The 11,541-nt window shown below is 39.7% G+C and overlaps 1 protein-coding gene across 2 annotated transcripts in view; it reads right to left on the bottom strand.

Annotated features, from left to right (window-relative positions):
- Positions 1 to 1,909: 1,909 nt before the first annotated feature.
- The window catches only part of LOC120112477 (uncharacterized), a 29,165-nt gene continuing 19,533 nt past the window's right edge, over positions 1,910 to 11,541 (bottom strand). The window contains exon 2 of one of the 2 annotated variants that reach the window (XR_015968716.2): positions 1,910 to 2,172. The gene's annotated coding sequence lies outside the window, so the exon portion shown is untranslated. Of the gene's footprint in view, positions 2,173 to 4,617; positions 5,462 to 11,541 lie in introns of those variants that run through there. The other variant, XR_016396401.1, reaches the window with a different exon arrangement.

The raw sequence follows: 11,541 nt of genomic DNA, 5'->3' as shown, positions 1-11,541 counted from the left end.
TAGATTCGAGGGAACAAGAGAACAATAGCCTGACAAATATTGAGTGCGGTCCGATTCAGGTGCGAATTCAGGTGCCAAATCAAATAGAACCCGCCATTGATCTGATAGTTGATAAGGTAAATACCCAGTATTTGAGGATGAGATTGGACCAAAATAAAGGTTGGATAAACAACCATTCCATTCGTATTTGAATATTCAATTCTATTTGTAACTTTATTTAAATTTATATAACATTTATAAATTTGGGCCCAATCTCGTCCTCAACCCTAATATCCGGATAGATTCGAACACATTTTTTTTTTGGCGATTTCAAAAAATTGTTATGTCATTTTGGCAAGGGATTGCAAAAATAAAGCTATCAAGAGTTTTTTTTGGGTTATATTTCACCATGACCAACAAAGACTAGTGTAGTGTTGGTTGATACAGCAGATATTATTCCCTAAATTGCATGACATGCCACCACTCACCCAGCTGCATTACTATTGGTTACATCCATTATGTGCTCATCTCAATAATTGAGCCCATAGGAATGCGCCTCAAAGATTGGTAGCATCAATAACCGTGCTGGCGCATGAAACACAGACCCATTCTTTTTATTTCATTGGGCAATACTCACACCCGTTATATGTGAGCCACCGATGCACCCAAAAAAAATTAATAATTTCAGCAAACAGCTACCAAATAACAAAAATTTGCCCACTATTTTTTTCAAAAAACAAGATGGTTGTACCATCTGGGTTGGTCGGGTGAATGGATTTTGCAACGTTTTGGGTTTAAATCAAAACTGACTGCCTGTGGATGGCGAGACAAATGGGACAGATTCCAATGGATTTATATCGTTGGGTCCAAACAAAGGGTTAGGAAAAAGCACCTTTAAATCAGCCATCGGGATCATCAAGTTGGACAGGCATCATAGGTATAAATTGGCTAAAGGACTGTCATTGCAATTTCTCATGTAAAACTCTGTATATTATGTTTCACGACATTATGCTAAACTACAAACCATTCATATAAAAGATTATTGAACCATTTAGGTGGTGCTCACAAGCAAAAACTAGTGGGTTACTCCAATCTGACAAGATAAGATGGATGGGTGATGGATCGAAAGAGTTTGATCAAGTTTCAAACAATTGTATGATTTGCGCATTTTGGAAAAGAGTTGCCAAAAACTGAAGGTTTAACCCAAAGAAACGTCAATATTATATGCTCTGCGTCTTAAAATATGACTTTATACAGTAAAATCAGTAAGATCGAACTAAATATGACTATGCTCTGCACCATCAATCTGTGCAAAACTTAAAAATTATCTACCTAATCATTAAAATCAATTCAAATTCGATTAATCAATTTTTATCTTTCAAACCTTGATCAAATTATGGTTGTGAAATTATAAATATAAAATTTTTAAAAGACATGTCTGAAGATATGCTAAACGGATCCAGAAGTAAAATGATAGCTAACTATTTAACTAAATATAAAATTTTTGAAAGTCGTGTCTAAAGATACGAACCGGACCCATACAGTGAGTCGTATAAAATACACATGATTATGTATGGTTGTTTCTTTCACAAAAGGCGGTTGAGCAAGGAACCATGGACTACGAATACCATGGATATGACTGTATCCTAAAATGATTATCACTATTATGTATTGCTTATAAAATTGATCAAACAAGTGTTCATATGCAAATAGAGTCCAAATAAAGAAGAGTCATATGCAATAGAAGTTAACTTGTTGGAATTCTCCCTAAATAAAAGAGTAGTCGACCTATCCAAATATTAATATTGTCACGCCCCCGGCCCGAAATCGCGAGCCAGGGGAACGCGCCAACTGCTGTACACCCATAGAAAACTCTTCCCACGAGCATGCAAGGCATCTTAACCAACATCTCAATTATATAAATCCAAAATAATTCAGCTAAATAAATGCAATCTTATTCCATTGACTAACTTAAGTCATAAAGTCTCACAGTTCTAAATACGCAGCGGAACAATAATTTACCAACATGCAAAACTTAGTTCTTAAAATAACAAAACCTTGCAATGTCCAACAATCTTAATGAATGTCCAAGATAACAGTTCAACTTAAATAACCCAAATCTAAGATAGCTTGGGCCACAATCCTTCTAGTCGCTCTCCCATTTTGGAACCTCAATAGACTAGTTCTCGAAATCTGTAAAATAACAAAAAAATGTATAATAAGCAAAACAAACACTCTAGCTAGATAAATCAGGCAATAATATGTAGAAAATAAATATATATGCAGTTCCAAGGTACAAGTCAAATATTTCTTAAATTTTTAAGATTTTTTTTACGGATTCGAGATTATTTCGCATATTCGATTCAAGTTGTCGATCCTGGACTATGACCATATATTTCCAGTGGCAGGGTCATCAAAACTGACTAATCTTCTTGCGTTGAGTCCTTCAGGATAGTCAATTGTCAATGTATCTGTCCCCATTGGCTGGATCCTCAACATAGCCAGGTCGAAGTTCAATTAGTTCTTTATTTCATACTTCAGTTATGAAAACATACAGTATCAAACCAAATATCATTCATATCTTAATTTCTTTCAATATTTCGCGCCACGGAATGAATCGAGGAACTGAGGTTATCATATTCAACTCAACAACCAGGAACTAAGACCACATATTTTATATGGCAGGGTCATATCACCGACTAATCTTGCGATACCAATGTATTAGCCCCCATTGGCAAGATCCTCAACATAGCCCGACTGCAAGTCCGAATCTATTACGAGTTATTATTATCTTTTCTTGCATTATGTTCAAGGTTCTAAACCAAAAATATGATATCGAATCAATCAAACATAATCCAAACGAAAGCAAATACGTTCAATCGAAATTATACAATATTCTAAAAATAGACATATAACACCATGCATCGAATTTGTAAATCTAACCGAAAAGATTACATTACTTACTTTGAGAACGCGATCCACAACAAATCTAATTAATTTCGCAAATCCCTCTCAAAACCTAATATCCAAAAATCACATTCTTCTTTTAAAATTCATCACAATATATGTATACAAAAACTTAAATTTTAATATTCTCCCATAGTTGATCCTGCAGAAGTGCCTAGCACCCCGAGTTCGGGTTCATACCCGTAAACCATCCCCTCTCTTTATTTATTTATTATTCTTTTCTTTTTCCTTCTTTTCTTTTTCTTTTTTTTCTTTTCTTTTTCTTTTCCCTTCCTCTCCCGACTCCTCTCTTCTCCTTTGGCGAAACAGGGGGCCCATGACCCCCCTTCTTCTTCTTCTTCCCTCTCAGTCGGACTCAGGGGCGACCGTGGTGGCCGGCCCCGACGGCGGCAAGAGGTAGCGGAGCAAGCCCGACCACCCCTGGTGGCTGCCGGCGGCGAACATGCCGCGGATAGAGCACACAGGCCGAAGCAGAGCACCCCGTTTTGGACCCAAATCCAGTGCTTGGCCGACTCCAAACCACAATACCTCATGGCCAAGCACTAAGAGAAGAGGAAAAGAAGGCTAGGGACTCTTACCTCCGCTCCGACGAAGATCCGGCACCTCTCTTCCTCTCCGACGGCAAAGGAAGAAGAAGGCTACCTGTACCAAAGAAGACCGACCCAACGGCCCTCTCTCTCTCTCTCTTCAGCGGCAACATGAAGAAGAACCCCCCCTCCCTCTTCTTGGGTGTGGCGGCTCTCCCTGATACCACAAAGGAGAAGGAGAAGAAGCCCTAAACAGGGGCTCCTTCTTCTTCGAGAGGGATCATTCCATCCTGTTGCACGTGAGGCTGAAACTTGGGACTAGGCCGGTCAAGTTGACCGGGCCCAGGTCCAAAGTCTCACATTCCCCCTCCTAAAAAAAAAATCGTCCTCGAAATTAACTCATTTAAGGCTTCAAATTTTGAAAGTTTGGAAATATCATATCATTCCCGAGCTTCTAAACAATCTCCATCTCGAAATGCAACCTCACAAGATTTTGGCAAAATCATGGCATCTCAAAACTTAATCCTTTCCATCTATGATTTGTAGCAAGTTTTTTTGATCTCTTTCAAAATAAGACTAACCTTCCAGCCTTGGATTAAAATGCCATAATTCTTTTCTCCAAGAAATTAATTTCTCTTGATTAATTCCACATAGAAATTTAATCGGTTAAATATAAGTAGGAGAAAGCTTTAGTATCAAATGCTCCTCGTTTTTTTCCCATAATATAATGATTAATCTTTGTCTTAGGAAAGCCTCAAGCCCCTTTCAAATAGCTAGATTAACAATGTCAGAATTAGGAATAGAAGATCCATGTTAAAACATTTCAGGTCTAAGTCCAACCAAGTAACCATCAATCTGTTAATACTAAATTTAAGATGCCCAAGATTCTCCCAAAAATTGTCAACAATAGAAAAACCCACTGATGAAAATTACATAGCTACCTCCAGATTATTCATAGAACCAACAACATTCTTCTCTACTAGAAGACTAACTCAAATCTTCCAATAATTCTACTTATCAATACAACTTCATCTTATCATAAGAATAAGGTCCAATACCTCCAAATTTAGTTCTTTTTGTAGATGATGTAAGTCAAGCTTCTCTCTCATAAATAAAAATCGTCTTAAAGTTTGAATAAGAACATCAATTTTTTTTTTGTCAAAATATCAACTGCTCTTGATTAATCGATCTATCACAAGATTAGATCATAAACAATTCTAATCCACTCCTTATAGAATATTCATCAAAATCAATGGATAACCTTGATTTCTTTCAATTAGATAGAGGGTTGATATTAATTGAAGAAGTTCAAGCTTCAAATTCAAAAGAAAAGAGGTCTACACCAAAATATTCTAAACCGAAGGTCAAAATTGATAGCCCATTAAATCTAGTCTCAAGATGCTAAGAATTTCTTTAGCATGACATAAAATTGGAGAACCTAAAATAGTGCGGCGATATACAAGAATCAAAATATTTTCTTTTCGTTTATCAAAAAAATCTTACTACACAAGAAAATAGATCAATTCTTTTGTTCTTAAAACTTGCCGAATCAAAAAGATAATACTTCTGACCAACTTAAAAAAAATAATTCATACCACTACGCTTTCGCTGCGCACTCTGATTCAAACCACCAAAATTCTTTGGATTCACTAATAATTTTTGATCAAAATACTACTTTGTATTATGAACTAAAGAGATCCAAAATTTCAATTTCCACGTAAAGCCAAAAAAGAAATCTTTGATTCTCATCCCCTAATTTACCTCGAGCACATCCGTCTAGATTCACCCTTGAGTCAATTGATGCATTCAAACCATCATATAAGCTAGTTACTATGATTTAAAATTGATTGAATCTTAATTCTCTTATTAGTTCAACTAGAGGATTCTAAGTCAAACTACAAGTAAAATCAACCCGAAGAATTCTCTTAATGCTCTTCCAAATTAGAAGGCGTTAAATCAATATGAATGAGTAAAACCGACTCAACCATCTCTCCTAAAGTTTTCTTCATCGAGATCTTTAGCATTTATCAAAAATCTTTCATCATAACCATGTAAGCTTCTAAAATTCAAATTCTTTATGCAAATCTAGATTTGATTAGCAACCGCAACAATATTGACAAAAGACCCTAGATCCGCTTAAATCCGAACATTGAATTGAAGTTTCATATACATCACATAATCTCCGATAGACATGAACAAGATCTATTATTTGGATCCAAAGACGAGAATTTAAATTATTAATAATTCCACCGAGATGAATACTTTATAATCTCCAATAAAATTATTTCTTCAAGCTTGATAATTATTCCTTAATTCTTTCAAAAGCATAAGCTACAAATTTAAGAGAAAAGAGATCTATGCTAAAACATTCTAAATCCAAGATCAGCTAATGCAGAAACTATTAATCCTAGACTTGGGATGCCAAATTTCTCTCTCTCTTTTTTTCATAGCAAATAAAAGAACCTACTAATAATACGATAATATCCGTATCAGTCAAAATCAAAAACACTATCCTTTTCATTGACAACGAAATTCTCCTCAACAAGAAAACCCATCAGAAAATATTTCTTAATCACAGAGTTAATATCGTTGACCATCTTAAAATAATTTAAACAACCAATATTCTCATAATTTACTAAATCACTTCCAATCAAAATCCCAATTTGCATTGTAATTTGAAAAGATCTAAAATTTCAAATTCAAGGTAAAGCCAAAGAATAATTCTAGAATTTCATCCCAAATATATTTTCCATCTACATACATGATCCACATATAGTTTTCAATCCTCGAAAGAATATTTCAATGAATATCATCAAATATATATATATTGAATTATGTAACAATCAATATTGAATTATTAGCTATAATACTTAAAAAAACTTCATCAATTTCATTACTTATATTAAATAACCATAGTGTCAATAGAACAATCTATGATGTAATATAATAATTACACTGTCAATTTGAACACTTCGAATTAGACTAAAACATTATGCAGTGAATTATATGGAATTGAGATCGGAAAACCCTGGTCGTTTTCAGGCCCTAAATGTTGACTATTTGAGAAACCCAAGAAGCCGGAATATTTTGATTGGGATAAAATTTAAGGGGTTCTGTTGCCCAGATAGACAACCCAAGAGGGGGGGTGAATTGGGTTTTAAAATAACTTAGCTATTTAAAACGTTTGTGGATGACTAATTAAAGCTTTAGCGTGATGATTGATTCGTTTATATGTGCTGTGAATGAAATGAGAGAAATAGAGAGAGACAATCAATCACAAACACAATGTTTTATAGTGGTTCGGAGCTAACCCTTGCTCCTACGTCCACTCCCCAAGTCTCACTTGGGAATTCACTATAACCCCTTGGATTACAGCCGGTTGTTTTACAAGCTCACAACCAAACTTGTTGTTTTACGAGCTCACAACGAACTCGGTCGGTTTTTCCTGGCTCACCGACTAGAACCACCCCGATTGTTTTTCCGGGATCACAATCGAACCCTTACACACGTTGGTTTTACACTCGGCTCACCAACCAACCTCTATACCCTTGATTCAATCCCCCGATTGAACCAAGCAAAGACAAGATATAAATAAAAGGGACAAACAGAAAACAAAGCTTCTCAAAAGCAGATAAATAACAATATAAACTGAAGAGAGGTTAGAAGCCCTCAAACACGTTTGAGTTGGAGTTGAGTAGGGCTTCTTGAACTTCGGGTCTCCTCTTGAATGTCTGGTCGACTTGAATGCAGGAGGAGTCTTCTTTAAATGCTGGGAAGAGGAAGTTGGATGGAGTTAATGCCGCTCTTCCCTCTTTTCGTTGAAAACCAACTTGCAGAGAATGAAGGCTTGATCTCTTTGAATGGAATGGTGCTTCTCTACTTTGCTACAGTCCTCTGTGGCTATTTAAGCCATCCCCCACGGAAACTAGCCGTTAGACACCTTTTTCTGCCCGTTCTGCACACTCTGCACAACCTGACAATATGTCCGTTGGGGTCGGAGTCGACTCGCGCGATCAGGAGTCGACTCGGCAACTGTTCCGGATTTGAATTAAAGTAGCCTCTTCGACTGGGAGTCGACTCGTCTTGACCCGGAGTCGACTCGCCAACTTCTGGAGCTGACTTGGCATTTTCGGAGTCGGCTCATCTCATGAAATCCACGGAGCCAATTTTCAACTTGGCCCACTCGAGTCGACTCGATAATCCTGGGAGTCGACTCGGCGCTCAGAGCCCGTACTCCCGATCTTCTGTCTTTTGGCTCGTCCAGTCTTGGAGTCGACTCGAACTTCTCTGGAGTCGACTCGGCTCTCAGTTTCCGAATCTTGGCCTTCTGTCTTTTTGGTGGAGCGCTGCCTTGGAGTCGACTCGTGTATTGCGGGAGTCGACTCGAATCTCAGAGTCCGAAAACTCCTCTCTGACTTTTTCTTTGTGTACCACTGAGAGTCGACTCTCGCTTTCTTTGGAGTCGACCTGCCAACCATCGGAGTCGACTCGCGTTCCACAGGAGTCGACTCGAATCTCAGGGTCGAAATAACGCTCTCTGACTTTTCTGTCTGTAGCTTCTTGGAGTCGATTCATATTACTCCGGAGTCGACTCGGTAAGCATCGGAGTCGACTCGCGCACTTCAGGAGTCGACTCGCTGACAGGTTTTGAGTTGATGCTTTCTGTTTGTCTGTCTGTTCTCAGTCGGAGTCGACTCGTACTGGTCTGGAGTCGACTCGAGCCCGTGCCAGTGATTCTGATACGCTTGGAGTCGACTCGTAATATCCTGGAGTCGACTCGAGTCTCAGACTTTGGTTCAATCTGACTTCATACCTTATCCAAAATATCTTGAGCCAAGTCTAGAGACATTTAGACAAGATTTTCACTGAAACACTCAATTGAATTCATTAGTAAAATATAAGATATACTCAAATGCTTTGAGCTCATCAAAATCAAATAGGGTTTCAATCAATCACTCCACAATCTCCCCCTTTTTGATGATGACAAAACTTTGAGTATATGTAAAGTGAATTGCTCAATAAACAAGGAAATAAAATCCATAAATGAATTCAAATGTCTGATAATTTAATATATCCAAGCTTGAAAGGTGTGAAGCAATAAATTTTGGAATTAAAGCTCCCCCTTTCATTTGGAATTATATAAGCCTTCATATCATGCAATCAATTGTTTGGCTTATATATATTTAATGATTTAGCTTTCTTAAAAATTCAGATTCTCCCCCTCAACATATGCATTCTACTTAGTTTTGATTCTCTGAATTTTCTTTTAATACATTGAAGTTTTTGAACTGAAATTTTTGGTTTTTAGAGGGAAAATCTGTCAATTTGTTCTTGAGTTGGATTCAACTAATCTCCGAATATCCCTTGAATAGATTCTGGAGATTACTCCATTAGGAGCCCCAACAGAGAGATAATGAGCCTCGAGGTACCAAATCCACTAAGAACAAATTATGTTTTAATTTTCATTTTGATTCCTTTTATGTTGATTTCATTTACATATCTATTAAATATTTCTTCCCCTTTTTGTCATCGTATCAAAAAGGAGGTAATCAGAACACACAATCAATCATAGATCAAATGGCACAGAATTGCAGAAAATATGGCTACTCATTGTATTGATTTGTATGTAAATACATTTGAGAATACAATAAGTAAAGCAAAACAATATATGTCAACACAAAAACAGCTAAGGTCTCCTCGAGGATGTAACTCCTCCTCTCGAGGATGTGGCTCCTCGAGGCATGCGCTCAGCGAGTGCTTGGACCGCATTGGTGACGTGCTCTAGCTGTCGGATGATGGCCGAGGTGGCCCTGCTATACATCGTGTCGAGCTCGATCACCGACTTCTGAAGTGCATCCAGCTTGTCGATGAGCACATTCGACAAACGCTCGGCCTCCTGAGTAGTGGTGCTCATGTCCTTCCGGATGTCATCGCGCATCTTCCGAGTGATACCCGTGACCTCACTCATGCTGGAGAACTGAGCCTGGATCAAGCTCCGGACATTGTAGATCTCTTTCCGTACATGGGCCGTCATGTCAGTCACGGCAGTCAAGGAAGGGACCAACTCAGAAGATGTGGGTGCAGGAGTGGGAGCAGGCACTGAACCTCGGAGCTCCCGAAGTAGATCATCCCGTAGATCTCTGACAATCTCCTGCCGCAACTCCAGGAGCTGCTCAGGAGCGATCCGGACCTCCATAGGTGGTGGAGCTGAGGAGGAGGGTCCGGCTGAGGTGGTAGGAGCAGAAGTGGAGGAAAAGTCAGGATAGTCAGAATCTGGCTCAGGACTAGGGGAATGTCTGGTAGTATGTGTGGAGGTGGAAGACTTCCTAACCCAGGTCCTCTCTACCTTCCGAAACCCCATCCTGTGTAGGGTCCCCGGACGCATGCGATCTGTCCATCGCAATGCGCGAGAGGGTTCCCCCTCTGGAATAGGAATCTCGTACTTCCTAAACAAAAGAGTGAACAACATACCGTAGGGAAGGGTGAGCCTAGGTCTATCTAGTGGCTCACATAGATACCTATAAATGAGTTTGGCGAAGTTGATTGGGGTGTCCTGAAGAATATAAAACATAAGGGCGAGGTCCCTCTCAGAAACAAAATCGAAGCGCCCAGTCTTCGGGAAGATGGACCTAGACAAGATGCTCAGGAGGATCCGCACCTCAACAGGAAGTGAGCTAGCGGACACCTCATCTAAGGGGGACTGAGGTGGGTATCCTAGAATGGCCGTAAGGGCCTCAGTCCTATCCTCGGGATGTGTGGGAGCCACCCCTACTTGTGGAAGGTGGAGGATGTGGGCAATGATATCCTCCGAAATGAACAAAGGGACACCAGCTACCGTGCTCTCTATACCCCCATCTCTCCGATGGACGGTACCGTAAAACTCTCTAACTAATCCAAGGTATGTGGGGAGATCTAATATAAGGAAATATTCTAAGCCCTGGACACGCAATCTCTCACCTATGGTGAAGCCCTCCTGGGAGAGATAGTCGAAATCGACGTATCTCCCGGTGGAGACCGCCTTCCCGGCGCACGGCCTCGCGGGAACCGCCCTCGGCGGGGAACGAGCCGGAGTTTGTGGCCTCACGGGGTCGTTCCGAGCCTTGGAACGCCGCTCGGCACCGGTTGCGGAATGGGGCCTCTTCCGGCTTGAGACAACGGATTTGCGAGGCATGGTTGACCTAGAATGGGATGAAAACCTAATGGGCGATGAAAAATCGACGGGAAAAGGACCTAGGGCGGCCGGAGACGATCTACGAGTCGACTCTAGGGTTTTGAACAGTGGCGGCGGTGAAAAGAAATATTTTCTAAGCGATGAAGTTAGGGTTAAAAAGTCGGATCCCGACTGCGAGTCGACTCCACTGAGTCGCGAGTCGACTCGGCCTCGAGTCGACTCCAAAATATGCGCGAGTCGACTCTTCTTATGCGCCTATTGACCTCGAGTCGACTCCCGGCTATATGCGAGTCGACTCCCCCTCTGCTGCCATTGTTCTCGAGTCGACTCCCGTGAATGCACGAGTCGACTCTCCCTTACGAGCCGACTCTGAAACATGCTCGAGTCGTCTCGAACCCTGGCACGCACCTTAAAATCATGCTATATTCGTGCCGAATGAGGGAAAATCACTAAATTATGATCTGATTTGATGATCATTGAAACAAAACTCTATATTAATCACAATCTAATCATCAAAATCAATGAATCTAGTGGATAATACCACTAGGATGGATCAATCACTCCTAATCCCCTCCTAAGCACACTAAATCTCTCTTCACTTAGGGGTTTTGTAAAAATGTCAGCTAATTGATCATTAGTGCAAACAAATTGTAGTGTCACATCACCATTCAGTACATGATCTCTTATGAAGTGATGTCTTATCTCAATATGTTTAGTTCTTGAATGCTGAATTGGATTTTTAGTTAGATTAATGGCGCTTGTATTATCACAATTAATGGGTATTTTATCTTGTTTAATGCCATAATCTTCTAGTTGTTGTTTGATCCATATGATTTGAGCACAACAACTCCCGGCTGCAACATATTCAGCTTCAGCAGTAGATAATGCAACCGAGTT

This window comes from Phoenix dactylifera, chromosome 9 (assembly GCF_051530095.1).
Source record: "Phoenix dactylifera cultivar Ajwa chromosome 9, Ajwa_hap1_PhDact_Kaust_v1.1, whole genome shotgun sequence".
In the NCBI taxonomy this organism is placed as follows: domain Eukaryota; kingdom Viridiplantae; phylum Streptophyta; class Magnoliopsida; order Arecales; family Arecaceae; genus Phoenix; species Phoenix dactylifera.
The sequence above is the reverse complement of the archived record's forward strand: the minus strand, read 5'-3'. Positions and strand labels throughout refer to the sequence as shown.